Source organism: Hylobates moloch, unplaced genomic scaffold (genome assembly GCF_009828535.3).
Source record: "Hylobates moloch isolate HMO894 unplaced genomic scaffold, HMol_V3 SCAFFOLD_8, whole genome shotgun sequence".
NCBI classification, from domain to species: domain Eukaryota; kingdom Metazoa; phylum Chordata; class Mammalia; order Primates; family Hylobatidae; genus Hylobates; species Hylobates moloch.
In genome coordinates this window covers 31,819,896-31,826,717 of record NW_026652283.1, presented here as the reverse complement: position 1 = coordinate 31,826,717, position 6,822 = coordinate 31,819,896, and the positions used below count along the sequence as shown (strand labels likewise).

The following is a 6,822-nucleotide window of genomic DNA, read 5'->3' as shown; positions in this document are numbered from 1 at the left end:
AAATATTGGAGGCAGGCTCCCCCAATAGAAAGGCAGGAGGAAGTTGAGGGCCAGGGGTCTAGGATGGAAGTTAATCCCGGGTTAGGCAAGAGACGGAGAAGAGATTTAAAGGTTGGCTTTTAGGTCCTCTACATTTTTATTGGCCTTTTCTAATAAGTCCTTAATAGAAGCTATTTTAGAATTTTCCTTTGAGAGGGCTCTTCCTGGTCATTTAAAAACGCTAACTATTGAATATCTGGGAACGTTTAACCATTGATTGTAAGGTGCCAAAAATGGATTATCTTATTCACATCCAAAGTTCACCAGAACAGACACTAAAGTTCTAGAATGTCCTTAGTAAGATTCTGCCACAGGATCCAATATTTAATTCTATTTACCCCACAATATTGAGCTCATATTCAAATAAAAAGAACAAAGAAGAAATAAATACACAGGCCCCAAAAATCTCTTGGAACTATGAGCCCAGGTCATCTGTGAGAACCTTGAGTAGTAAAAACAAATCATACCCAGAGGCTTATACCAAGGACAACAAAGATAACAAAGGCTTATGTGGAGCTGGGCATAGTGGTCCACACCTGTAATCCCAGCACTTTGGGAGGGCAGATCACCTGAGGCCAGGAGTTCAAGACCAGCCTGACCAATATGGTGAGACCCTGTCTCTACTAAAAATGCAACAATTAGCCAGGTGTGGTTGCCCGGACCTGTAGTCCCAGCTACTCAGGAAGCTGAGGCAGGAGAATGGCTTGAACCTGGGAGGCAGAGGCTGCAGTGAGCTGAGACTGTGCCAGTGCACTCCAGCTGGGACAACAGAGTCAGACTCCATCTCAAAAAAAAAAAAAAAAAAAAAAAGGCTTAAGTGGGCGAGGCACAGTAGCTCACACCTGTAATCATGGCACTTTTAGAGGCTGAGGTGGGTAGATCACTTAAGCCCAGAAGTTCAAGACCAATCTGAGCAACATGGTAAAACCACATCTCTACAAAAAAATACAAAAATTAGCCAGGTGTGCTAGCACACACCTGTGGTCCCAGCTACCCTGGAGGATGAGGTGGGAGGATCTCTTGGGCCTGGGAGGTTGAGGCTGCAGTGAGCCATAATTTTACCACTGCACTCCAACCTGGCAACAGAGTGAGAACTCATCTCAATAAAAAAGAAAAAAAAAAGGCTGAGGTGATGATTCAAAGTTGTGAGATGGTTGGAAGCAGGGCTCATTCCTCTGAGCAGTCCCTGTGACTTGTAAAGGAGAAATAAAAACATCTTAGGACCCCCCAAACTTGTTATGCAAACGGAAAGTTAGGCCTAGAGACTGGGTCATGCAGCACTGCTATCCTTTTCCCAAATAGATAGCTATTACTTTACAACCTGGTGTCAAAGCATCACACATTACCCAGACCCTCACAGAAAGGTAGAAGGCCTGATACCATCTCCAGATGACGGCCCTCATAAATTTTTCCCAAGTAAACTCTTTGCTGGCCTCAAAACCTTTCAAGATGTACATCCTCCCATAAAACAACGACATGTCCATTGTAACTTTAGGTCTACCTAAAGTCTAGCTCCTAAAACTAAAGTTTGCTAGAGTCATACTGATAATGTCAATTACAAGCTTATTTTCCCAGGAGCAGAACAAATCATTCCTCCACCTACCCTGAGACGTTTGCATAATTGATTCTTCCTCTACTCCCTTTTTCTCTGAATTCTGTATAATATAATCACCTTATCTGTATAAAATGTAGATTTACTGAGCTCTAATTAATTAATAGTCCCACAAAAGTATAACTATTTGCCTCACCACCCTACCCCCTCCTTCCCACATGCCTTCTCCCCTTTAAAGAAATGTATAAATACTGTATTAGTCCATTTTCACACTGCTATAAAGAACTACCTGAGACTGGGTACTTTACAAAGAGAAGAGATTTAATTGACTCACAGTTCCACATGGCTGGGGAGGCCTCAGGAAACTTAAATCACAGCAGAAGAAGGGGAAGCAAGCAACTTCTTCATAAGGTGGCAGGAAGAAGTGCTGAGCAAAGGGGGAAAAGTCCCTTATAAAACCATCAAATCTCAAGAGAGCTCACTCAGTATCATGAGAACAGCATGGGAGAAACGACCCCCATAATCTAATTACCTCCATCTGGTCTCTCTCTTGACACATGGGGATTATAGGGATTATAATTGAAGATGAGATTTGGGTGGGGAAACAGAGCCTAACCACATCTTACACATTCGATTTTTTAAAATATTTGATAACTTTCATTTTGAATTAATTTCCTTTGTAATCTCACGTATTTTATTTTATGCCTTCAAAAGATTATTCTGGCCAGGCATGGTGGCTCATGCCTGTAATCCCAGCACTTTAGGAGACTGAGACGGGTGGATCACTTGAGGTCAGGAGTTTCTGACCAGCCTGGCCAACATGGAGAAACCCTGTCTGTAATTAGCGGGGCATGGTGGCCCATGCCTATAATCCCAGCTACTCAGGGAGGCTGAGGCATGAGAATCGCTTGAACCTGGGAGGCAGGGGTTGTCGCTGAGATCGTGCCACTGCACTCCAGCCTGGGCGACAGAGCAAGACTCCGTCTAAAAAAAAAAAAAAAAAAAAAAAAAAAAAAAGATTATTCTAAGAAGGTGTCCATGGGCTCTACCAAACTACCAAAGAGGTTTATGGTCAAAAAAAACAGAGAAGAGTTCCTGCCCTCAGGAGTTATTTCTTTCTTTTTTTTTTTTTGCACGGTTGAAATTAGGTTACTGCCATTTCTACATTCCAATCCAAGTAAATGTAAGAAGAGTTTCACGGTAAGCCATTCCCTTAGGCAGAAGTTGCATATAACATTCCTGCTTATATGTCATTGTGAGAACTGAAACTTGACAACATCTGGCTGCAAGAGAGACTTGGGGGAATATAATCTCGACTTACATTCCAAGTGACTACATACAAACTGACTTTGTACCCAGCTAACTATTACTAACAAGAAGGGGAAACAAACAAAAAAGAAGGGGAGGCCTGGCATGGTGGCTCATGCCTGTAATCCCAGAACTTTGGGAGGCTGAGGCAAGCAGATCACTTGAGGTCAGGAATTCTAGACCAGCCTGGACAACATGGTGAAACCCCATCTCTACTAAAAATACAAAAATTAGCCAGGTGTAGTGGTGCAGTCCTGTAATCCCTGCTGCTTGGGAGGCTGAGACAGGACAATCACTTGAAGAAGGGAGGCGGAGGTTGTAGTGAGCCAAGATCATGCCACTGCATTCCAGCCTGGATGACAGAGTGAGGCTCCATCTCAAACAAAAAAAAAAAAAGGAAGAAGAAGGGGAAACAGATTATAGGGGGCAATCAAGAAAAGAAAAAGAACTAATGACCTCATTTACAACTTAAATTAGTAATAGGCATTTTTTTTTTTTGCAAACCAACATAATTTTTACTATAGATATGTTAATGATGTCATTAAAACATTTTCTAAAACATATTTTATAAGTTTAAGAGTTAATAAGCCTTGGCCAGTTGCGGTGGCTCACACCTGTAATCCCAGCACTTTGGGAGGCCAACGCAGGTGGATCACAAGGTCAGCAGTTCAAGACAAGCCTGGCCAAGATGGTGAAACCCCATCTCTACTAAAAAGACAAAAAATTCGCCGGGCCTGGTGGCGGGTGCCTGTAATCCCAACTACTCGGGAGGCTGAGGCAGAGAATTGCTTAAACCTGGGAGGTGGAGGTTGCAGTGAGCCGAGATTTTGCCACTGCACTCCAGCCTGGGAGACAGAGCAAGACTCCGTCTCAAAAAAAAAAAAAAGACTTAACAAGCCTTAAGGCTAAGTACTACGCTCATGAAAGATTCAGATAGCATCTAAGAGAGCCTTTGTTTTTGAATGCTGGGAAACACAGGGAGAGGATCCCCTAACTTATGAAAGGGAGCATACATAGTATGGAGCAATCTAATCTATGAGGGGAATCTTTCCCAAGCCTGACCAGTTGACAAGGCTTTCTGGCACACTAGGTTGTAACTCTCTTAAAGAGAAGACAGTGTAAAGCTTGGCTCTTGAGTAAAGAAACTTTCAGGTCCATGAGATTGCATTCTCTCTTTGCAAGTTTCTTACTGGTGACCATTTAAGACTACTCTATTAATGAATATCACTTGTACTTTAAGACTGTGCAAAGATCAAACACTTTTGGAAAAATCAGACAACCTTTACTTACCTAGCAGAGAGAGGATAAAATTAGCACAAGAAGAGACAAGGATACATGGCAGAGAGATCAGCCACTTTATCCCAAATAGAGTTGTAGCTTCCCAGACATTAAATCCTATTGGACATTAAACCCTCCTTAGGCTGTATAGGAGTTGGGTCCCGGTAACAAAAGTCCCTCTGCTTGGGTTTATTTTTGCTTGCTGACCTGCATGGCTAGGTGCTAGAAAATCCCTTATCTGAGCCAAGTGTGTCCAGCTATGTTCCAGGAACTGCTCCTAGTGAGGTATATGTACTAATTCATGTAACTATCTCAAAAATTCAATGAGGTAAGTATTATTGTTATCCCCATTTTTCAGATGAGCAAAAGAAGCAAAAAAATGCAGTGATTTTCCCACAAAGTTGTATCACTAGGGAACTGCAGAACCAAGATTCAAACCTCGGGGCATACTTAAGAGCACTGAACGGGTTTGAGCCAAAGAGCCACCAGAGGGCGGGAGCCGGGTCCTGAACCAACAATAGACAGAGACGTGCTAGACACAGTGAAGGTGCTGGGGTATAAGGGACCATTGCTAGAGAAGCAAGCCCTTATGAAGGCAGCAGAGAAGACTGTATGTAGGAGCATATACTGTATAGGATTATATATATAGGCTTTTATACAGGGAGAAGGTGGTATACAGTGTAAAGGAATAGATATATAAACTATATATATTCCTATACAGGATATGGTTAGGCTTTCAAATAAAATCATTATGCAAGTTGGAACAAAGTATGACTTCTGCTGGAAGAGATGATCTAGAGAGGTTCCAGCTTGAGGTAAATGATTTTTTTAAAAGAAATGGTATGTCCATATTCTGTACTCATATCAGGAGAAACTAAAGATCATTTTAAAAAAGGAGGACTGGCTGAGTACAATGGCTCACACCTGTAATCCCAGCACTTTGGGAGACGAAGGTGGACAGATTGCTTGAGTCCAGGAGTTCAAGACCAGCCTGGGCAACATGGTGAACCCCATCTCTACAAAAAATACAAAAATTAGCTGGGTGTAGTGGTGCATGCCTGTTGTTCCAGCTACTTGGGGGCCTGAGGTGGAATAATTGCTTAAGTCCAGGAGGTCAAGCCCACAGTGAGCCGAGATCACGCCACTGTAAATAAAAAAATATAAAAAGGACTGTTTGAAACTCCTACTATTTTTAAGTACAGAACTTGAAGCTTCACAGATATTACAAAACAAGAAACATTAAAATTCTCAATTAGATAAAAATAATGAAATTTATCAGGAAGATCAAGTTCTGTGTGCTAACCTTGGTGTACCCAAGTAAACAACTTCTGACATTCTGGTTATGCTAAACCAAGTGGAATCAAAGGTGAAAGACAGGCAGGGTGCAGTGGCTCATGCCTACAATCCCAGCACTTTGTGAGGCGGAGACGGGAGAGCTCTTGAGCCCAGGAGTTGGAGACCAATTTGGGCAACATAGCAAGATCCCATCTTATTTCAAATTTTTAAAAATCGTTAATTTTTTAATTAAAATTAAAGAAAACCACTCTGCTGAAAATTAATTTAAATTTGAAACAGGCAGAACTACCGGAAAGAGTCAATGATGCTCTTTCCTGTGAACATGAGGGCCTCCAGCGAATGTTATGAAATGATTAGATGCGGAGTATAGTCCATTGGATGGTGTGATACGGCCAAGTATGAACAGATGACACAGCAAGAATTTACCAGCCTAAGTGTTAGGTTTTGTCACCCAAGACAGCGATTGTAATGGCGCATCTACTTGCTGCTTATGATGATCTATCCAAGATCATTAGGACAAGCAGTGGAGCCATTAATAAGGTGCTGATGGGAAGGGTGCCAGACGGGGGAGGCTGGCCAAATGAAATTGAACCACCACCCTCTGAAATGCCCCCTTGGCAAAAGAGACAAGAAGGCAGTGGCGGAAGGGGTGGTTGAGGTAGTGGTCGTGGAGGTAGAGGTGGTAGTTGAAGAGGCTGTGGGGGTGGAGGTGGAAGAGGTGGCTGGGTTGGAGGAGGATGGGAATGTGGTGGGGGAGAGGGAGGAGGGCAGTGAGGAGGAGGTGGGATGGAGGTGGTAAAGGAGGTTTCCAAGGCAGAGGAGATGATGGTGGGAGGGGAGATTATGGCAGAAAAGATTATGGAGATCCATATGGAGGAGGTGGTGATGGTGGTGGATATAGGAGATATTGAAGACTACAAAAATTAAAAACCAAAACCAACAAACCTCAAGGGCAAAGGAATAGTCTGCCCTCTTATATCACAAGCACTAACTAACCACCTCTGCCCTTTCTCATCCCTTACTCATTCAGACAAGATTTCCTTGTGTACTTCCTCTTATAAAAACCCTAAGTCTATTTCATTTTCTTTGAAAAGATTCCTCTGCATTAATGGATGTTGTCCTTACTGCAATAGCGTGAAAAAAAAAAAAGTCTCCTTATGCAGCTTAGCAATTTTCCAGGCTTGATACCAGTGACTCCACCTTGGGCTATTGACTCCATGCTGAGCTGCTGCTAAACTTTGAGGCCCACGAAGAAAGTGTGAAAAATATTTCCTTCGCAAACAACTGTTATAAATAAAGTTTCGGTGTTGCAAAAGAAATAGCACTCGAATATAAATTTTCTTTTTAAT

The 6,822-nt window shown here is 42.4% G+C and overlaps 1 pseudogene; it reads left to right on the top strand.

Annotated features, from left to right (window-relative positions):
- The first annotated feature begins 4,500 nt into the window (after positions 1-4,500).
- LOC116472409 (protein FAM98B-like) lies at positions 4,501-6,458 on the top strand (annotated as a pseudogene).
- Positions 6,459-6,822: the final 364 nt, after the last annotated feature.